The 23,752-nt window shown below is 41.8% G+C and overlaps 1 long non-coding RNA gene across 1 annotated transcript; it reads left to right on the top strand.

The window, feature by feature from the left end:
- Positions 1–1,449: 1,449 nt before the first annotated feature.
- On the top strand, positions 1,450–14,683 carry LOC135324259 (uncharacterized). The gene is made up of 3 exons (XR_010385624.1): positions 1,450–2,567; positions 5,494–5,592; positions 7,384–14,683. It is a non-coding gene; the product is annotated as an uncharacterized LOC135324259 (long non-coding RNA).
- Positions 14,684–23,752: the final 9,069 nt, after the last annotated feature.

A 23,752-nucleotide genomic window follows, 5' to 3' on the forward strand; every position in this document is an offset into this window, starting at 1 on the left:
AGGTTCTCCCACTTGCATGCCCCTTGTCTTGGCCTACTGAGCTGACATCACTCGAGTTATTAGGCTGATGTCAGAGGCCCAGTTTGGCCTTCGGTATATTGCTGTGTAGTTGTTAGGGATGTAACTTTTGTTAGATAAAGCACAATTAGGCAGACGCTATGAAAAAAATCCATGCAATTGGTAGAAATAGCAGAACTAGACTTGCACAAGAATACTTTTGCCTGGTGACTCGCTACACCAATCAATGAGCAACAGCTCGGAGCAGTCCACCAACCAGCAAAGATCAAATGATCTGGAAGATGCTCTCCACCTCATACAACTCATCCACCTCAGCCCGAAGAGGGGCAGCACAACTCTACCTTCGGGGGCGCCTGACTACAGAGGACCTCCAGGGACGCCTGGGACCAAGCTCGCACAGCCAGAACCAATATGCTCTGCACCCTCCTCCTCCCGACCTCTGACAACTGCCGCTCCTGTCAGCAAGGAAGGGGGAAGTAGATATGACCACTTTTCTATAACTTTGTAGTATTTTGTACATTAATAATCACTCCAAACATCCAAACTCCTTCACATAGATCAAATTATTGCATAGTAATTAATGCATGTATTTAGTCTGTTCTGACCTAAAGCACAACACCCCTCCTGTGGGAGATGGGGGTGCTCCAGCATTAGGTGCACTCATGCTGCTCCCTGCAACCCACAAATCCACATGTCAGTGGGAAAGCCCCCCATGAGATCACCTATGCACACTCAAGGGGTAGGTCCCAATGTGTTGCACCCTGTACTGTCAGTCTGATACCTGGATGCAGGTGCTCATGTTGTCCAACATGGAAGATGCTCCATCAGGCCTAGGATGGTCCTGATGCTGGCGAGGCCACTTCTGGCAGTGCCAACTGCAGTTTGACTGCTGCTCTGTTACCCACTTCTCTCTCCAAGACCCCTTCTCACATTCAAAAGTTTTCATGCTTCTTTTATACTTCTTTTCAGGCTGAATCCTTCTATGTTTCAAAAGTCTCTTTGTGAATTGCTGGTTACTGTTTAATCTGGCTGCTGGTTGTCTTCCTCTTTAGGGTTATCAGTCTTGAGAAAATGCCTGTCAGGGAGCAATGAGGAGCAGCTGCTCCCTAAGGGATGGGGAGCTGGGAGCCCAGCATGATAACAAGGCAGGCAGAGGCAGGGGCCTCACCAGCCAGGGCCCAGAGCCTCTCCCCATGGTCACCAGAGGGAAGGGGGCAGCCCTCAGCTGCACTCTCTTTATGTGGGGCCTGAGCCCAGGCAAACCTCCAGGAGCAAAGTGGAGTGGGGGATGTGCTCAGGTTCCTTACAATGCCCTCCAGACAGTTTGTGTATTCACTCAACACAGACATACATGCACACATACTTTGTACAGTCACATTCTTATCTTAACAATTGTTATCTAGGCCATTTGCTGAGGGTGGGTCATGCAAGCACCTGCACACCCCCTTCTCAAGTTGTGTATCTATGCCACATATTCATTTTTTGAGACTGAAATTGCTTTAACATCTTTGACTTATTATAGGGTATTTTGGTGATTCCTTTAGTAATCTCAAAAACAAGGTAAGTAAATAATTTTGTGTACAATATGTAATTATCCTGAGGAACCCGTTTCCATAAAGTAGGACTGAAAAGGTTCTGCATTTACAAAAAATGAATGCATTTTCATATGGATATGTGGCGGACAGATGAATGAATTTTTTGCCTTAAACATTTCTTGGTGCATGGGGTGCAGGCAGGCCATAACCCCGAACAAGCCATCTGTCCCTGGCGGAAACAGGACTGGGCTGCTGCGACCCCCAAGATGGTCTCCCTGCGACCACCCGGAACACACCGAGCCTGCACTGAACGAGACCACAGTCGGGCAGAGACTTTGGGATCCGTTTTTAGCACAACTTCTATAAAACTTGCTTGGCATGAGTGGCTAAATTTGCTGAAGCCTTAGGCCGCACTCCCTAGTTTGGTGAGAAAGGGCCCCAGAGTTGGTGCAGGCGGGAACGATAAGGGAGTTACCAGCAATTTGCATTCCTGTGCACTGCTGAAACAGTGCTAATTGCTGGAGTTACCACCTCTTTGTCAAGACCTTGAGAGATGATGGTGGGACCCGAGGAAGGAAGACACACCTATAGGATGGAAGACACACCTGTCGGCAGAAACTGCAACAGAAAAGATAAGGGAGAAAAGAAACAGCCTGCCTAGGAACAACGATGAGATCCAATAAGGAGCAGGAGACCCCAGACTCAAAAATTACTATTGGTCTGAACTACCACGTGGGGGTGGGAAACTTAATTTGAAAAAGCTATAATTGCCCAGGGATCTCTTTGTTCAGGGTCCCTCTTTGGAGGTACCCAACTCGAGCTGTAACCACTGCACGCGTGTCATTCTGAGCTAACCTAGGGTCGGACCCAACTCGAGTTGTAATTACTGCACGCGCACCACCAAAACTTACACCCACGGTGAAGAGGACCCACCTACCACCAGACGGGAGCCCCCCCCCCCACTGCCGAGACTCCCAAAGGAAGAGGACCAACAGGACGCCGCTGGATCCACGGGTGGTGATATCTTTCTCTCTCTCTCTCTCTCTCTCTCTCTCTCTCTTTCCCCCTCTCTTTTGTTGAATGTTGGTAAGATCTGTTTTGTCTAGCTAGTTGCAGTATTCGCCATTGAATTATCCTATTTGACCACATGCCTTATCTTTGTGTTAATAAATCTTAAAACTGGTTGGCTGGTGTCGTTTCACCTTAATTCAGTCCAAGGGCATCACGAACTTGGTCGTTTGGCCCCAAGGGGAGGGAGGTCGTCCTGAACGACTCCTTTCGGGCCGCGACAGGATACTAAAAATTTCCACATTTGTAATAAGAAAGCTTTAAAAATACAAGGTTTAGAAATGTATTATATAAAAGTGATTTAGTGTTTGTGCTCTCTTCCATCATGTAGGGCTTAAGAATTCACTTTCCTTGTCTCTAGGTTATTTCATAACTGTCCATAATCTTGCTTTGTATTTGCTTATGTCAGATCCTAGAACAGCACTGAATATACCACTGCTCTGATCTACTTCTTTTGGTGCTACAGCATTGCAGCTTAAAGATAGACAAATGCTTAAGAATCTTGATGAATTAGACCTTAGCATTAAAAGCAATAAATAATTTTAAATTTTTTAAGATTTAAAAAACTGAAACCCATCAGTTGAAATATCTGCAAAAGCGACTTCAGATTTTCTTAAAAGTTTATACCTTCTGAAAACATTTTTGCTTTAAATATTGTTATTTTAATAATAATTTTGTTATTTTAAAATAACATATAGTTGATTAACTGGGATTTATTTTATATGCAAAGAATAATAACTATATAAATGCCAAAATGATAGGAAAGGATTCCTGGACTGTTCTATCCATATGCTGGTAAAAGCTATGGTGAGACAGCTATGGGGTATTACTATCCTGTCATTCTTTCTAGAGATAAGAGAAGAAACTAGAGAGGGTGGATTTTATCCTCGTCCAACAACAGCCTCGACTGGGGGGGAGGGAAAGCAAACTAAAAAGAAAGCCTAAAAACTTCTCTAGGGGAAGAGACAGGAAGAGGATGCAGCCCAGTTGCTTCTGATATGCCATGAAGGTGCAGAATCTAGCAGGCAATGTGTACATAGTATCAAAGTCTGAGATCAAACTGCTCTGACCCAGCAAAATGTTTTTGGGAAACTATGCCATCAGCACTTTTGTTTACCCTCTCTAGTTTCCTTTTCTTTTGTTTTTACGCCTTCTGCTGATGGACCTTTACATCTTTAATTCAAGAAAATATAGAAATCTAGATTTTAATCACAATAAAAGAATTCTGAAGATGACCACACTATAATTTAAGGGTTAGGAATCACTCCAACTGAGGATATTGCACAATCGTTACATTTTTTAAAGAATCTGAAGTATGTTTATTATAATACCTTTACTGTGATTCCCAGTTTTAGGAAGTTTATTTATGAATCATTTAAATTATCTGTTGAAAATAATAGAGTGTAACCTTCTCCTCTCTCCTTGCCAAGAAAGAACTGTCTTTCAATAATGTCTCTCTAGCACTTTGTGCTTCTAGAGTGTTATTATTTTATAAAATAATAAGAAATACACTAAATTAAAATTGATGCTCATACAAAAGAAAAAAATGTTCATATTTGGACCTTTAATCTATGGCCCTTTTTTGAAATAAGTATGTAGGCTATGACTGCAAAGTATACTTTTACAAACAGATAAGTGTACAGAACATGTTCAAATGCACAACAAAACAGTTAATTTCTGTGATTTTGTGCATAGCAACTGCTTATTTACATATAACAACTTTGTAGTCATGACACAGGTTTCTATTTTGAAAATTACTATCAAGTACAGCATGCCTTCTAGCAAAATGATTTATGCTTCTGCATTCCTGCCCCTTCCTTTGTCAAACAAGGAAAGGCTTGCTGAATCAATAATGATATTGCCAAAAGTTTAGAATTATGAGAACAATTTCACCACAAACAGTGCAAATAAAGAACTAAATAGATACTTATGGAAATGAAAGAAAAAATATCTTGTCTGTTTTTAGAGAATATAGGCAAGATCCTGCAAACTCTTATGCTAAACTTTAAGCATTTGAGTATTCCCAAAATTAAGTCAACATGAATATTCATTTTATATAACCAAAAGCTGAGAATTTGATCTTGTGGGCTATTCACACCATAGCTGCCTGTAAGTCTCCTTGGTACATGTCCCTTTAGAAAAGCACAAGCTATATGTAAGTGCAAGTGATGCTAAGAGCTACGTTTACAAATAATATATGATTAATTAACTGCACAATTCTCTACTGCTGTTTATTAAATATTATTTTAAAATTGAGAAGAACTGATATTTTGAAGTGAATATTAATAAAATCAAAATCAAACTTCTAGCTAAGGGAACACTGTACCCCTGTATTAAAATATATTTGTACAACATAAATCCATGCAAGCAAGAAAATCAAGTATTGATAATAGGGCAATACTTATGGAATATAAATAAATTGATATTTGCAAGAGCTTCAGAAAGTCACCAACTTGCCATAGAGTGTTCAAAATCACTGACCTTGTACTTTGTTATGAGTGTAACAACTCAGGTCAATATTTTTTAAAGGAGTAAAGGAATGAATTTGAAAATTCATTGCTCATCATCAATCACTGCTAAGAATGTGACAAGTGAGATTTATGCATTTCTTTTGATTTGAAAGTGAGGTCTTCTTGCATAGTCTTCAGCTTTTGATTTGTAACAGATGACATTTGTTTCATATGATTCACATTCTGCATGTTACCAATAATAACAATGAGACCATTTTGTACCTTTGAAACTGCGAGTGTTAACTGACAAATAAGAAACTTTGCTAATACATTATCTGTTGTTTGGCTCTTCTACAACATACTGCAGAGAAAATAATGTAAATAGTTAGAAACTATTTAACTATAATGACTTTTCATTCTAGGTCTGCAGACCTTTGACGAAAGATGTTTTGAAACACCAATGAGGATGAGATAAACATGAGATGAGGCTAAACTGTGTTTCCATGGCCATCTTGCCTAAAGTAAGATTCATTGCATAACATATACCTTATAGTATATCATGATGAAATAGAGTAGGAGCATAGAATCAAAATGTTATTCAGCTGAAAGACAAAAAAGCCCTATGGGAATCAAGAATGTTAAAAGGGAAATATCAGGGTGCAGCAAAGGCCAGCTGCTCCTTAAGGGATGGGGAGCTGGGAGCCCAGCATGATAACAAGGCAGGCAGAGGCAGTGGCCTTGCCAGCAAGGGCCCAGTCCCACAGTACCCATGTGAGGCAAACAGGGCAGGCCTGGGGATGGTAGCCAAGTTTGGCTGAGAGTCCAGATTGCTAGGCAAGCTCATGGGTAATGACACATGAGTCCAAAACCAAATCAGGGAGTCAAGTCAGCAGGTCAGGATCGATAAGGTATATGGCCTGGGCTGGGTGTGGCTGTGACACAGCTGAAACTGCTGATCAGGCAAGGGCCCAGGGTGAGTGCCTCAGCTTAAAAGCTCCTCCAAGGGAAAGAGGGGAGAGTCTTTACTGAGTTTTTTTTCTAGTTTTCTTTGCAGCAGCTTTCTTTAAGGTGACTAGCCACCCACACCCACACCCACACCCACACCCACACCCACACCCACACCCACACCCACACCCACACCCACACCCACACCCACACCCACACCCACCCCTGTAAATGGGTGTAAGGTCCCTGAGAGCATCTTCCCTTCCTGGAGGTTTGTCTGGGCTCAGGCCCCATGTGGAGGAGAGTGCAGTTGAGGGCTGCCCCCTTCCCTCTGGTGACCATGGGGAGAGGCTCCCAGACAGCTCTGCTGGGAGGCCTCAGCCAGGGCTGACACCCCCCCCCCCCTTTCCCCTGGGAGCTGCTGTTAAGCTGAGGATCTACTGCTGGGACTCTGGGATTTGCCTGAGCTCCAGCTGCATTGCAGCCATGCCTGTGCCTGGCCGTGGGCCCTGTTGATCCTGACCCACAGACTGGCTTCTTGGCCTGACCTCAGACCTGTCTCATCACTACAGACTTGCCTTGTGATCACTGGGCTGTGTCTGACCCTGGTTACTGTCACCAGACCTGATTCTGTCCCTGACTGGCTGGTTAGGCCTCTGCTGGTATTTCAGACTTGACCTCAGACCTGCCTTATAACCATGGACTTGTGTGTCGAGCTGGAATCTTGGCTGAACCTGGCTACCATCACCAGACCTGTCCTACTTGACTTGCTCGGGAGCTCTGGGACTGGGCCTGTTCTGGTAAGGCCACTGCCTGACTTGTTATCACTCTTTACTCCTGGCTCTCTATCCCTTAGGAAGCAGCTGGTTCTCACTGCTCCCTGACAATGGGAACAATATCTCAAGTATTTATAGAGTCATTAAATATTACACAGGTAGGTATTCCAGAGGTGCTTTTAATAGATCAGATAAATAATTGAAAAAATCCCAGTTACCTAACTGTGGTGACAGAATTCCCATGAACTAAGATTTGCAGACTTTAGATAAACAAAATAGTGCAAAATCCATATCTGGACTATTCTGAAATGTTTTAGCATGAACTGAATGATGTTCATTACAGCAATGCTGAATTACAGCAATGCTACATGGCCTTCCTTTTATTCTGGTAACAGGTATCATCTAATTTACATAACTATTTTCCTTGAGACAGTGACAGAAATAAATGAAATTTCTTCCTTTTTTATTACAATTTCTTTCTGTTTTTATTACAACTGTAAAGGAATCTGTTTCTTCTTCTTAAAGATAATTACACAAGCAATTACTGGATAATATTTAAAACATCATCATCCTTCTTTACCCTTTTTTTAGTGGGGTATCCCAGGGATCAATACTGAGTCCAGTATTATTTAACTTCTTCATCAATGACCTGGATGATGGGACCGAATGCACCCTCAGCAAGTTTGCAAATGATACAAAACTGGGAGGAGTGGCTGAGACACCAGAGGGCTGTGCTGCCATCCAGAGGGACCTAGACAGGCTGGAAAGGTGGGCAGAGAGGAACCTCATGCAGTTCAACAAAGGGAAGTGCCAAGTCCTTCACCTGGGGAGGAATAACCCCATGCACCAGTACAGGCTGGGGGCTGACCTGCTGGAAAGCAGCTCTGCAGAGAAGGACCTAGGGGTCCTGGTGGACACCAAGTTGACCATGGGCCAGCAACATGCCCTTGTGGCCAAGAAGGCCAATGGCATCCTGGGCTGGATTAGGCAGACTGTTGCCAGCAGGTGGAGGGAGGTGATCCTCCCCCTCTCCTCAGCCCTGGTGAGGCCACACCTGGAGTGCTGTGTCCAGTTCTGGGCTCCCCAGTACAAGAGAGACATGGAGCTACTGGAGCAAGTCCAGTGAAGGGCCACTAAGATGATTAAGGGACTGGAGCATCTCTCCTATGAGGAGAGGTTGAGAGAGCTGGGCCTGTTCAGCCTGGAGAAGAGAAGACTGAAGGGGGATCTTATCAAGGTGTATTAATATCTGAACGGAGGGTGCAAAGAGGATGTGGCCAGACTCTTCAGTGGTGCCTAGGGACAAGATGAGAGGCAACGGGCACAAACTGAAACACAGGCATTTCTGTCTGAATATGGGGAAAAGCTTCTTTACTGTGAGGGTGACAGAGCACTGGACCAGGTTGCCCAGAGAGGTTGTGGAGTCTCCATCCTTGGAGATATTCAGAAGCTGTCTGGCCAGGGTCCTGGGCAACGTGCTCTAGGTGACCCTGCTTGAGCAGGGGGGTCAGACTAGATGATCTCCAGAGGTCCCTTCCAACCTCAACCCTTCTGTGCTACCCCTTCAGTTCCCTTTTCTGAGCTTATAAACTCCTGATTTACCAGAGAGAGGGGAAATGCTCTTACCCTACTTGAGTGCTCCAGTAGTGCAACAATGTTGACTTCTTTTTGGGCTTTTTATTCCAATTCCTGGATCTTCACTTCTTCAAAAGTGTCTAGATCAACAAATAGGATAAAGGAGTCTGCTGTTTATATGGGTACAGCACAAGCATTAGTAGTTCTTAGGTAAAATTGTATTTTAAGTTGATATATTACAAAATTCCAGGTGGGCTACTGCAAAATGAATATTTTCTTTAAAAGATTGATGGTAGAATTCTTGAGATTCCTTGTAAAGTTATGGGTTGTAATGACAGCTATGTAAGATTTTGCAGAGAAATGTATTTGGCTGTTTACTGGTGGCCACCCTTTTGGATATTGCTTAGGTGAGGTGTTGCTATTCAATGGGAAACACTAAGCATCATTATCCACCTGTTATCACCTCTTTCTTACTATGGAATTTTCCTTTGCTACTTTAGTTTTCTTCCTCCTTATGTCTCTCCTTTTATGTTTATCCTAATAAGTGTATGAGTCTGACAAAACAGTTATGATAGTTTGATATGACCACATCTCTCTATGAAGTCTCTTTTGTGCTATACAGTCTAATTGTGCTCTAGGCGTATTAAATTGTATTTCTGGTGACAGACCTGCCCAAGAAAGGTGCTGGACACTTCACGTAAATGTCATAGAGATTCATCAAGATACCACCCAGGGCTATAAATTATGACCGTCCCTCACCTTCTGGCTCTCCTTGGAACATGGCTTTATATACACAGGAGCATGCAAGGACATAACTTAAGAGCTTATAAACCTTCTAGTTGAACACAAAAGAGAAGTGCTTCTTTGAACAAGAAGGCTTAGACAATGGCTGGATTCAATAAGGTCTACTTGAGAAGAAAGAAAGAAGACAGGAGGGACTCTACTTAATGGAAATATTGACAAATCTTTGATTCACAGAAGGGCTGAGGTCTGACTAGGGAAGTGTGGCTCAAAGGGCTTCTGATATTTTTCAAGGACCTGTAACTTTAATAACACAATAATTATGGATAAGAAATCCATTGTTACGCCTAAGTTACTTTCTCATCTGCTGTGCCATCCATGAAAGGATTAACTGAGAAGCTCACAGATTATAGCTTCTAAGACTTTCAGAGGGGATCATGTATAGTGTTAGAGGAAGGGGCCAGATATGCAGGAGATCTGAATCAAAATTTCAGGATTAAAGACATCTGGGATATGGATTCATAGATGCCAATGAATGGTATTAGACAACGCATCTTAGTCTGGAATATATTTAGTTGATCTGCTAAAAACACTGTCCAGTTCTGACACAGGTTTAGTTGGCTCACAAAGTTGAGATAAAGTCTTGGTCCACCTAACACAGACTAATGACTGTTAAAAATAATATTTGGCACGTATGTAAGAAGATTTACTTTTTCCAACATCCCTGTGAACTAGTAACCAGAAATGTAGTTAAAAACAAAGTTTAAACAGCCTGCCATTGATAAAAGCTAGCCAAGTTTTGAGTGATGGATGAGATCATTTGCCAAGCCCGTGTTTCTCCAGCAGCCAGGCTGCAAACAAAGCTAGTGTTAGAAACCAAAATTTTATTTTCTCTCTGATTTTCTTTTCCTGTAGAGTGAACTTTTCTTGTTTCATCTTGAAGATAACATAATCATACTTTAATAACATTAACAATAACAGCCTCCCCCCCCCCCCGGACATTTAATGCACCTTTCATACCATTTATTATTGTGAAAGGTTCAGACAGAAGTTTTCTTTATTAAGAAAATATCTGAGTATAGCAGAAGTAAGGGAAAGGTTATAAAGAAAATAATTATATTTAAATTATTAATACTTTAAAATATTTGAACTATTCTTTCTTTTTTTCTGTTAAAATATTTTTAATGGTCATTTGTACAATTAGAATCACCCAGATAATCTAACAGAAAACCTTGCACTGCATTTAACTATTTCATGCTCTAACAGTGAACAAAGGCTTCATTAACATCTTTTCTATTGTCGGGTTCGCTTCTTTACAACAGCATAGTAAAGCAGCATAGAGGGTGCTGAAGCATAGTCTGGTGGTTGAAGGAGCATCACAGCTGGAGTCTCTGCAGAGATCTGCAGCTGAACACAGAGGATGAGCTCTGACTTGCAGTGTGAGCACAGCTAAGTCCTAGGCTGCTTCATATATGAGGGAGGCTGGGTGGGCGGAAGGTGGTTGGCCCTTAGTTGGAGATGAGGGAGACTGCGGCAGTCTGGGTGCTGCTGGGTGGAGGGAGCTGGAGGTTGTTTTTGTGAGGCTGAAGCTGGGTGCAGGTGATGTGTGTGCTGAGCAGTGGGAATTTGTGTGATGTGCCAAGCAATTAGGTATCTTGGACTACAAATGTTCATAATGTGTACCTGCATACATACCTGATGTCTATATGTATAAACATGTGATGGGGGGGGGGTGTTAAAAAAAACAGCCAGACTCCTCTAAGTGGTATCCAGTGACAGGACAATAGGTAATGGTCACAAATTGTAATACAATAAATTTCATTTAAACATAAGAAAAAACTTGTTTACTGTAAGGGCGATCAAACACTGGAACAGGTTGTCCAGAGAGGTTGTGGCGTCTCCATCCATGGAGATATGGAAAACCCAACTGGACATGGTTCTGGGCAACCTGCTCTTGCTGACCCTGCTTTGAGCAGGGAGGTTGGAACAGATGATCTCCAAAGGTCCCTTCCAACCCCAGTCATTCTGTGAACAATACAACAGATTATGCCATAGGGACAACTGGCCTTTGATGCATCTTACCAAGAGGAACTGTATGCATGGATTTGTCCTTAAATAACTTCCTATGGTGGCACTTAAAAGAAAAGTTGACTACAATATTCATTGATAGACTGGACCTACTTATTTGTTCCAGAGAAACTGTAGGCAATGCGGTTTTTGAATCATATAAAGCATTTAGGTAGGGAAGGCAGAGAGATGAAATAAATTAACTTAGGGGGAAAAAAAGATATTTTCACATGTATATAAATACAAAACAAAGGTTTAAACAGTAAGCTTTATTGAACATTAATTCCTTAGAGAACAAAAACAAAGCATGTGACATCCACATATATGCTTATAAACACTTCTATAAAATTGAGACTGACGTTTTGGAATTAGGACCTCAGAATCATACTTATAGTTCACCAGCATTTTATTGTTCTATGACTGTGTCAGCCAGTTCAAGTAACCTATAATGAAATTCATCAAACAAGGTAATTCGAAAATATAGAAAGTCTAAGTATTCTTTTATTCATCTTTCCTTATTGTCAGCTGAGATCTTATTCTCTCATTGTTGGTGCTAGTCAATAATTTTGGTGAATATTGATACAAAAACAGTATTTAATATTTTGGCTTTCTTGGCATAATCTGTTGATCATTTTCCCCCTCTGCTGAGCAACGGACCAATGCTTTTTGTAGTCTTCCTATTACAGTGTACTAACAATAGGACATAGTTTCTTTTCATCCTCAGCTAGCTGCTGCTGAGACCTCTATAACATGAGAACCTTTTAATACAGAAGAGCTTTAGCAGCACCCATCTTGAATAAATACCTGTAAATGCTGTAAAGCATCTCATTGTTCTTTTTAAGAATATAAGAGACTAGATTATGTCCCACTTCTCCAAACAGCTCAAGTATAAAACCCTATTGACTTAGTTTCAGTATCAAGGTTTTAAGAGAATAAACTTTATATCACTTATTTGTACTTGATCTATAATCAAAAATTGGTTTTGCACCATTTTTATTAGAAGACAACAATAAGAGTTGAATTGATCCTCTCTAATTTAGGTCTCTCAAAATCAGATGTCTTAAATCTGAGCTAGTCACCATAGTTTCTTTTTGGTCAATAAAGAGACAGTGATTCAGCTCATCCTGAAATAGGTGGGAAGAATTAACCTTAGAAGGTACTCACATCTTTACATTGCCTTTAAAGGGAGTCTTACTCAGATTATATGTCTAAGTTTTAGATGTCTAAAATTAGATGAGCTTGTTCCCACCTTATATGCCTTCCTTTCTTTTGTTAGTATTAGTGAAGCTGCAAGAATTGAGGGAGGGGGCTGATTTACCTAATATATATACTTTTCTTGTTCATCCTGTTGGCAACGCAAGTCAGATTCATTTTTGTGCACAAGAAATATTCTACCTCAAAGTGAACTGGAAGAAAAAAATGGAGGAGGGGAATTCTCTTATGTTGTTTTTTACTTGCGTGCTTAACCATGTAAGCAAACAAGTTACACATCTGTTTTCACTGCCATCTTTAAAAGGGGGATAATTATGAGCATCATTTACCTTTTAAATACTTTGTTCTTTTTGTAAGTAGAAATTATTTTCTTTTTAATCAATTGCAGTTAGCATTTTTCCAGACATTCACACAGTACTGATGATTAAGATACCAGAATGGTTCCTATTGTATTAATCAGTTCTTTATTTTTATTATTGAAACTGGAAGTAATGGAGCTAGGTTCAGAAACATTTTAAGCAAGTACTCTCTCAAGTTTGTTCCTTAATTTTTCATTTATAGCCTTTATCTCCATATAGTTAGGATGATTTTTTTTAAGACATGTTTTTCATTATGTCAACCACTACTCCCCCCCTCCCCCCATTCAGTATCTTCCACAGATTGAATTAACTTTTCTTTGCTCTAACACTTAATAGTTGCATCACAGAGCAGTAAGGGCCAGCTGTTGCCTAAGGGAGGGGGAGCCCAGCATGATACCAAGGCCAGCAGGGCAGGGACCTGGCCAGCCAGGCCCCAGCCCTACAGTACCCAAGCAAGGCAAGTAGGACAGGCCCAGGGATGGCAGCCAGGGTCAACCAAGAGTCCAGGTCATCAGGCAAGTTTGAGACAATGAGGCAGACCCAAGGTCAAGCCAGAAAGTCAATCCACAGGTCAGGATCAGATCTGGTGACAGTAACCAGGGTCAGCCACAATCCAGTGATTGTCAGGCAGGTCCATAATGACAAGACAGGTCTGAGGTCAAGCTGGCAAGTCAGTCCACAGGTCAGGATCTATGGCACAGGCACATCTAGAGCCCAGTACTCCTACAACATAGCTCAGGCAAGGATGTGTGGCCCAAGCCTGAGCTTAAATGGGGCTCCTGGGCCCATGGGCAGATGGTGTGGGTGGAGGCTCCAGGTGAGGCTGGTCAGGGCCATTAAGGCCTATTGGTACACTCAGGGCCCTGACAAGTTGATATTCATTTTAAGCACCTATTCCAAACTTTGGTCCCCTTTCAACCTTCCTGAAAGGATTCATTAACACAAAATTCAACAGACTTTCAGAAGAGGGATTACTTACTTGTATCTGATTTTCTTGGGGCTGTGTGATCTATGCAAACATTCACACTGTGGCAATCAGTAGCAGAAGAATTTTTTACCCTCACAGTGCACATACAGTGCTCCCTGAGGCACTCACCTTGCCTTCATGCATAGTCCCCAAAACCAGGAAAAGTGCACTCCTCCCTCCCCCTTGCTCTCAATCACTGAATTCTTGGAATCAGATCAGGGATTCTGAAAGAAAGAAGAATGTGACTTGTGAATGCACGTAAAGAAAACACATCACATAGATGCCAGCACTTGATGATGCAGGTAAGGATAGTAAGAAGACTTTTTATTAATGAATTTAAGAACTCTTAAAGAATGAAAGGCTGCTTACAAGTCTTAGGCATTGTGGAGCTCCTCCTCCATGCAAGAATAAAACAATTGAGAATTTCTGAGATTCCTGACTCATGCTTGTAATCCATTGGGAAGCCAAAGGGCTATAACTAAAAACTGCTCAAGTACTGCAGCTGTAGTAAGCTACAGGTAAATGTATTAGTAGAGTCAAGGGATGCATAGGGAAGAGTTCTCACTGGTTTGAGCAATGCCTTATCTGTATGAAATTCCTTTGGTAAAATCCTGAAAAGCCAGAGGGTCAAATTGTTACCCAAAGGAGTTGCTAGTCAGATACAAGCTACATCCAACTTAGTTTTATTGAGAGTAGCTGATCAAAATAGAGGGGAGAAACGTGCAGAATTCAGGAGGAAAATGCTCAGAGACACACGTGTAAATGCACACACACACACACAGTCATGCTTATACCAGTCCTGGGTGCTCAGCTGGCTGGACCAAAGGATATTCAGAGAGCTGTCGGGGTTCCTGAAGGAGACTATGTCCTACAGCTTTGATTCAGCATGTGTAGCAAGACAAATCCTGTGGCTGCTCCTGGCCTCTGCCCTTTTATAGTTTCCAGGTCACCAGGCTGAGTCCCTGCTGGAATTTTCTGGGGCAGTAGGCCAAGTCCTCCTTGGGGGCGGATGCATTTGCACACCCCAGCTGGCCTCAACCATCCTGGGCTGGAGGAGGCATGTCACATCTCCTGATTGTGGCATTCAAACCCCTCTTCTTCTGCTCTTTGCTGACCACAACCCAACCTTGGCCAGGTCTCACTCATTCTTCCTCAGTTACATTGGGGAGGTACAAAATTTACCTCAGCCTATATGGCAACAAAAGAACTTGTGAACATATCTGAAGATAAAATATAGGAAGATGATTCAAAACTGTACAGAAGCTGAAGAGTATACCCCCAAACCCTTCCCTTTATAGTCCATGTTATTGAAAGATCATTTAGGTTGCCTGTTTCCAAAGTCCAAATAAGGAAACCATCTGGAAATCTTCCTCCGGGGTTTGCTTGGGGTTTTTATTTGTTTTGTTTTTCATCAACCTTTCTTCAATCACCAGTATTTGCAGCCTGTGTGACTGACTCCATTAGTCCAGCAATTATGAGCAAGAATACCCTCAAACTCAGATCAGGCAAAATGATGGACCTGCCCAAGGATACTCTCAGGCTGAAGGAATAGTGAAGATTTCCACCAAGTTATAAACAGTTTGAAGGTTCTTCAAGAAGAATATTCAGAAATGTAAGAACCTTTTAACTGGCTCTAAGAAAGATCTATAATCCCCAGGAATCTGAATACGTTTAGTAGAAATTCAGTCAGTATGGTGACCTACTGTGTAAAGATACTTTAGAGCCTGATGATGAAGAGACATGGGAGTTTAGACTTTCAAGGTTCTATGACAAATTTAGAGTGTAGTGGGAGCGCCCAAGAAGTATTAGATGGCTGTAATATGAAGGTAAACAAGACCATTACAGTGGCATAAGATAAGCTGCATTATGTGCCTGTGAACCAACATCACATCAACACAATCAGCATTGAAATAAGGACTGACCAGAACAAGCACATCTCATTTCACTTTGGGAAGGTGATTGTGAAGTTGCATCTGTGTCCCCAGAAGGTTCTGATATTTTAAGAAAGCATATCAACATGGTAGTGGTAAAGAATTATGGAGACCCGTCTTCGTACGTGAATTATAATGGAGCCCAGGCTGGCAATGGTCTCCCTGGTTTTCAGGGCATTCCTGTGATGTATGGGGCTGGTGTAGGAGGTATATTAAACAGCTGCTTTAGAAAAGCTGTGCCTGCTTTTGAAAAGGGGTTTGGAAGTAATTTAAAGGCGCATTAAAAGTGCTTCTCAGGATATTGTCAAAGATGTGATTGGACGTGTCTCCCAAGATATTCTGGACAAGTTGGAAACACTGGAAAAGCAGGAGGGCTCAGGTCTGATTTAAATTAAAAGAAAAAGCTATAGAAGAGACACATCATGCCCCCAGAGGGAAGGCCCACCCCAGCCCCTTAAAAGAAAATGGATGGATGGTGCCAGGCAGCATTCTGGCCAGGAGGAGAAGGAAAAAAGAAAAACAAGCCGTGCCAAACGATGCAGAAGAAATAGGAAGCCAAGGGAAAGAGAGTCTGTTCTACTGCTAGAAAAGGAGATATATTTTAACAGAGATGGTTTTCATTCATAGCTGCTCAGAACATATCAAATCCAAGCTGGAATTGTTTGAAGTGGCCCCGACATACACCAGCATCAAGAAAATCCTATTTATTGAGGTGCCCCCTTGCAGAGTCTACACCTTTGCACTTTTTCATAGCTGTGAATGGTGAAGATTACAACACACTGCTGTACTTTTGCTGCAAGATTGTGAAAGCTGGCAGGTCCGACCTTGGTGCCAGAGATGCCATGGGCCTGGTGAATTACCCATTGGCATCTGTTTTCAGCCAGCTGGATGTTACACTGGAGGACTGACTTATAAGCCAGAGCAGCAACTGTTACCCGTACTGTGCCTTCATTGAGTTGCTTCTCAATTACAGCCATAAATCACTGTCCACACATTTCCCCATGGACCTCTTCTACAAAGACACGGCTAGGCAGCCATCATGCTGGATGGCATTTGTAATTGGGGGTTTAGGGAATGCTCAGTCCTGAGGGCCAAGAGTAGGAAGGTTGGCTTGTTGGGCCTCCTCCACAGCAACCTATTTTTTCAAGAAAAGCTTTTGTTGAAAAGTGTGGACATAAAAATTAAGCTGATACACAGCAAAGACAGCTTTTCTTGGATGAGCTCCCTGGCAGCAGGGGCCTGCAAGCTGGTTATCACCTATGCCTCGCTGTTTGTGAACAAAGTGTGGGTGGCACCCAGGGTGGTTGACCAGCTGGGCATGAAAGCATTCAGTGTACCAGCCAGCAGCTGTGACAGCAACCAGGAAAACTTGTTTCTGGAACAACTGCTTTGTTATCTGGTTTGTGGATAACAATGCTTTTAGTAACAATTATGCTAAGAACCTTCAAACTTTAAACATTATGATATTAACTTTGTGGCCCCATATGTGGATGGCAAACAAACCCCGGCAAAGCTGCTGCAACCCGATTTTGAGAAGGGCTGCCGCATGAGAGAATATATATAGCTTGTACAGACAACCCACAGCCATACAAAAGAACATTCCCTGCTGGTTGACAGGGAAGAGTTCGTCATCTGGTTTGTGTCAGGGTGCAGCAAAGGCCAGCTGCTCCCTAAGGGATGGGGAGCTGGGAGCCCAGCATGATAACAAGGCAGGCAGAGGCAGGAGCTTTGCCAGCCAGGGCCCAGTCCCGCAGTACCAGAACAAGGTGAGCAAGGCAGGCCCGGGGATGGTGTTCAGGTTCAACGAAGAGTCCAGATCATCAGACAAGTCAATGGTGATGAGGCAGGTCCAAGGTCAAGCTGGGAACACAAGTCAGCCAGTCAGAGACAGGATCAGGCCTGGTGAGGGTAACCAGGGTCAGACACAGCCCAGTGATCTCCATAGTGATGAGGCAGGTCTGAGGTCAGGCCGGGACCACGGGTCCATGGGTCGGGGTCCAGATCAACGGGCCCATGGCCAGGCACAGGCACAGCTGCAACACAGCCAGAGCTGTAGTTCAGGCAATGCCCAGCAGTAGATCCTCAGCTTAACAGCAGCACCCAGGGGAAGGGGAGGGGGGGGGGTCAGCCCTGGCTGAGGCCTCCCAGCAGACCTGTCTGAAAGCACTCTCTCCAAGATCACCAGCGGGAAGGGAGCAGCCCTCAGCTGCACTCTCTCTAAGCTGGCCCTGAGCCCAGGCAGCCAAACCTCCAGGAGGGAGGATGCTCTCAGGGCCCTTACAGTTTGCTTTCAACCTGACTCCAGACCAACAATGTGCTGCCCACTATTCCCTGATTAAAGCAGGGAACCTGAGAGCATAAATACACATTACAGGAGCTCTGACCATCACCGTTAATATGATCATGTATAGCATATTTGACAAGATGACAGAGAGAAACCAGAGAAGGCACATACTGTTTGACTATATGCAAAGATGGATGCCAGGCAGCTCTCCTGTATTTTTTTCCACAGACCCTTACATTAAAGGAATGTTTTCAGGTGTATTCCCAAGTGACTGGCTCCCTAGGGCCTGTGTTTCTCCAAGACCAGTGAGCATGGTTGTGAATACACGTCTGCATATTCACAAATATCACAGAGTCTGTGTTGTGATAAAGGCAATAGTCTTGCAGCACATCTAAGAAGTTGTAAAGCTCTAGACGCGTATGCTGTGATGAAGCAGGCTATAAAAATTTTACTGTTGCACTCTAGGGTTGCATGACCTTTGACACGCTGTGATGCGCCACTAGAGGGGTGTCCGGGATTCTTTCAGATTCTGGGGTTAGTTGCACTGAACTCAAGAGATCATCATTTGTCAAGTATAAGAATTTATTAGAGCTAAGCAGTTCTACACATATGACGGACACTGGACAACACTAAACAATTAACACCAGACAATCTACAAGTATAACAAAGATGAAAAGTATAGTAAAGGACTAGAAATATAACAGAACTAAAACTAGAATACACATATCAGAGCTCTATGGTTAAGCCACGGATGCACGGTACAATGACCGCTCTCGCCCTTTCCTTGTCCTTATGGGCCACCCCTCCGGTGTAGTTTTCCCCAGATTGTTCTTACCACGCTCGAGCTGTGCCAAGATGATTCAGGTTCTCCCTGGCAGTCGGCATCAGGGGCGTCCCTGCTGATGGGTGGGTTGTTGGGTCTGCAGGCCACCTGACGATGAGTCCGAGTCCACACCGAGGTATGTGGCTTACTTCCTTTTATCCTTCCAGGCTTAATTCATTATCCGATCAATCAGTGCCAGACCACAGTTACCCAACAGAACAGATGGCCTCAGTGGATAACAGGAGATAACAGTCCCCTTAGTTGTTTCCCTTGCATCCTACCTGTATCAACTTCCTATTGATAATTTCCTCCACCTTACAGTCAGTGAGAAAAGAGTACAGCTAACTATAGATAGGAATCCTAGCTAGAGTGTAGGCTGATCTTTTATTAAAAAAAGAAAAGCAGCAGAAACTGGATTGGTAGTTGCTCTACTACCTTAGAAAAGTCTTCCAAAGAAAGGAGCAGATTATCTGTTTCACCTTATAAAACTGGACTACACAAAGAAGTGTTTGCTGTGATTGGCAAAATATACATTAATTCAGTCTTTTCCATCTCTGTTTATCCAAATCTGACTAGCATTTTGAGCACACAGGAAGGTTACATAAAACAAATATATTGAAGATTCTTGCAAAGAGCACTGTTTCCAGATTCAGCTCAGTAAATCCTATTGCTCTCTATATTTATGTCCATATAATATTTAGACATGATGGAACAGAATTTCTATAAACCAAAGTCTGTTATCTAGGGGAAATTCATACTAATGTCTTTTCCTTCCTCTCAAAGTTTCAGCTATTCCAGAGAGAGACCATTATTTGCTGAGATAAATTTAGAGTCTAATATTCTCACCACTTAGACCCTTCATCAATCAGTGAGATCGCCTGCTGAATTCCACTTGTGCTACAATAACATAATGAACAACAGAAAGAAGCTGTAGACTGAAGGAACAAACTGCTTGCAATTCCCTTTCACTCTGGGCAGAGAATGCTTTTACACCATAGCGCTGATTATGTAAGATAGCAGACTAAAGTTCACAGGCTTTTGTTTTGTTCTCCAAATGTCTGTCATAACAAACACTCTCTCCTGCATTCTCTGGGTTTGGACGCCCACAGAGACTATTTTAAGTGGGGCTACGGAGAATCAGCACCTCCGAAAATCAGGCCTTATATGTTGTATGAAAAGAAGGGCACTGCAATGCTTATATTATCAAGCAGTATTACTCATTTACCCTGAAAAATACATACTTTCCAGAATACCTCCTATTCATCTTTTCTTCAATATTAAACACCTCCCCCCCCCCCCCCCGTTTATTGTCTTGGATTTGTTTTCAGGCTTGCTGTAATTGAAAGAATATTGTTTGAAAATATTCTTTTTCAGGTTTGTTGAGCTTAGTCCAGAATACTGATAAAGCCATTTAATCATATACAGATCTAGATTTTAACTTCTCATCTCAATAGGAGCAGTATATTTTTCATACTTTTTATTTCAAGGGTAGCTACAATGATGTTGCTCAAAATCTCAAACAAAACTCACCATTTGGAAGTCTTCTTCCCTTTCAGAGTTAAGACTGAAGAGAAAGCAGAAGCTTAAGGAAAGGAGCTGTTATATTGCAACTCACCAACAGTGTGTGCATGACTCTCCTACATCAGGACAAGATTTGAGTCTATCCCAGTGCAAGGTAAATTTGGAAGTGGAGAAAAGTAGATAGCAAATTTCTCACTTGAAATTATTTTTGATCTTGGAAGGCTTGTGGCCAATATTGCATTTTTGAAAGAAAAATGCTTCTGTATACTTTTGGGGGACTATATGACAATTTAGGTGAGTTAAAAATAGATTAGAATCCATTTCAGATCCGAATGACTTTAAAGTTGAACAATGCAGTCACCAAATCAAGGTTACCACAAGAATAACATTAACAGTATGAAATTAATTCAGAGAAAGATCAGTGAATTAGAAGAATGCAAACAGGAGTCAAAGAATGAGGTTATATAACTTTAATGGATTCTTACAGAACCCTGAGATCTAAGTAGCATAGCCCATTTCCTAGCCCTTGGAGGCAAGAGCCAAGCCTTCAAACTTTGTTTATTGAGTAGCTTATACAATTAATCTTTATTTCTCCAAAATGCTCAAATATGAGGCTTGAAACTTTCAAATTCCCTTTTTTTAATGGCAAATTAGTTTAGACGGACTTATTTTTAATTCCCCAAAATGATTTGGGATAATTTAACATTAACATTTTATCAGTATTTGGATATGCAGTTGCTACCTTTTAAACATAAACATGTAAGCTCATTCATCCCTCAGAATGTGTTGTAGAAAAATTAATACTACGTAGGAAGGCAGTAACAAAATAAACAGGAAAAAAAATTACAGAAAAATATGAACTTTGTAGCTTCTTCATCAGCTCTGGTTACCTCATGTTGGAAGATGCCCCTTTAAGGCTGGCACAGGCTGCAGTCTTTCTTCTCCAGACTTTGTACTTACTCTAGGAAAGCCAGAGCATTAACATCCCTTAGGTTTGCTCTCCCAGAATCTGGTCCAGTCTTGGCAGAAAAGCAGGAGCTTGAATTTAGGTCAATTTAGTGTGTGTTCAAAATCACCCCTTTTAGTATATCTTTTAAAAACCACAGCAGACATGCTCCAAAAAATAGGAAAACAATGGGATTAAAAAGCAGTGACAATTTTGTTCTCTTCATGCAACAGCAGTGGGATACACTGGCTTACTTTCTTCTCACTCACATGACTTCACATATATGTTTGGCATCATCAGTGACCATCACCATTGTTGACTCTTACATCTCATACTTTCATTCTCTCAACACTTCTTAAAATATTCTTAGCCCCTTTTATCAGCAAAGAATTGGGAAACAAGAATGATTTTTTCCTAGCCATGTGTTGGCAACAGGCTGTTTTAGTCTATTAACATAAAGCTTATTTCAGCAATATATAAACAACTCAAAGTAAAATAGTTTCCAGAATATATACATTAGGTTTCTGTCAAACAGGCCTGTGTTTTTCCACAGTAATCTTATTGATGCAGAAACCTTAAATTCAGTTTGGTACTGCTGTATCATTTTGTCAGTTGAAGCTTTCCTCTCAAAAGAAGTCTGATAATCCCTCAAGATTTTGCATTTAATTTTGTTGTTGTAACTGCCTTTTCATTTCACTAGCAAGAAAGAGAAAAAAAAACCTCTCAATGCTCAGCCTTTCTCCACACCCTGGTCTCCAGAAGGCCTAGGAAAAGTAAAAAGAAAAAGAAAAAAAAGAAAAATGCAGAGGAAAAACTGAGCAAAGCTACTTTCAGCAAACCTGAATTATCTTTTATATGTGCCTATATAGGACAGAGAGTAAAAAAGGTAACTGAAACTCTTCAGCAGGGACACTCAAATCAAGCAAATCAACTATTAAAACCAGAGTATCAGCTATTTCACAGTGCAGAATAGGAGCTGCAGGAAAGAAGCTTAAGCTCTGTAATATGTGAGCCTGTGATTCACATTAGCTGATTGCAGTTGGTAGTAATTTCTGAGGGTGTTCTACTGCCTCCTACTAAAACACACATTTTACTAGCATGTCAAGGCCAAAGTAATGGCTTGTATCCAGAAAAGCGCAATACAGTCAGAACAGATGGCCTCAGTGGATAACAGGAGATAACAGTACGCATACCAACAGGATGGGCAACAGTACGGTCAACTGATAACAGTATGCATAGTCAACAGATAACAGTGCAGATGTTCAACAGATAGCCAAGTGCAAAGTTCCACAGTACCGAGATGCTTACGGTGTGAGTCTGCGGTGTCACTTCCCCTTTGCTGACTAGGTTTGCTCAGCACTCGTGGGGTCATTGGAGGGCTACCCCACAGTGTGGTGACTCTGGCCATGGTGCACCCGGGGTTCCTAAACTCTTGGGGAGCACCCCAGAGCAAGCCCCTCTTCTATGGGCTGCACCATCCTGAGTCCTATGCTTGCCTGTGTAGCGTCTATCACATGCTCCCTCAAAATTTTCACATCTTTTTGGCAAAAACACAATTCTTTTTGCAGGTCAAAAAAAAATCTTCTGATTAGCTGTGTGTCATGCCAAGAATTGCTTTTTCCTCCTCAAGCATCATGCTGTCAACCCTATAACATTCAGGCTGTAGAATAGGGCCTACATAATTTTGATTTTTCAGTGGTGTTGAAAAACACTGGGGAGGGGGGGGGGAATAACCTTTGCAGCCCTCAAATGCTTAGTTTCACAAGTTAAAAGTTTAAAGAGTCTCTGAAACATATACTCAGGCTAGGAACTTCTATGCACATGAGTTTATTTCCCCCAGGTGCTTAATTACATGTCCGCTTTTTCTTTCAGAAGCTAGCTAATGACAAAGTAGCCATCATAGCGTTTGACATTATGCATATGAAGGTGTGGTCCCAAAATTTGGATCAATAGAAAGCCAAATATAGTCCAAGACATGCGTTTCCTTTAAACTCCCATTTTCCTTTAGCTTTTCTTTCCACTCCTTCATTCCATGATGTTTCTGGTGCTAACTCCTGGGCAAATATGTAATTAGAGACATGATGCCCAGTTTCCTGCATACATCTTATGTCATAGAAAATATAGCCCTTCCTCTGTTGAAAAGGGTCTTATTTTTAATTGACACATTTTTCCAAAATGTTTATGTATGCATAAAATCTTATTGCTGAGATACAGAGAATATTTTCCTTAGCAAATTACTTATAGTAGGCTACAAAAAAAAGTTAATACCAATGTATTTTTTATATTTCACAAAAGTGAATGTAAATTAAAAGTGTAGCAAAATGTTCTTCACTATACAGGTTTCGATCAAAACTGGTTAAAATATTTTAATATCTACAGGACTGAAAAAAATAAGAATTCAAATATGATTCTAATATAACCTTGGATAGTCAATGGCATGAGTTAAGTATTTTAAAGCACAGACTTCTCACTAAGGAGTTATCTCACTAAGGAGTTGTCACAAAAATCTTATGTTCGATGGTGTATGTGTGTGT

The sequence above is a fragment of the Dromaius novaehollandiae genome, chromosome W (genome assembly GCF_036370855.1).
Source record: "Dromaius novaehollandiae isolate bDroNov1 chromosome W, bDroNov1.hap1, whole genome shotgun sequence".
NCBI classification, from domain to species: domain Eukaryota; kingdom Metazoa; phylum Chordata; class Aves; order Casuariiformes; family Dromaiidae; genus Dromaius; species Dromaius novaehollandiae.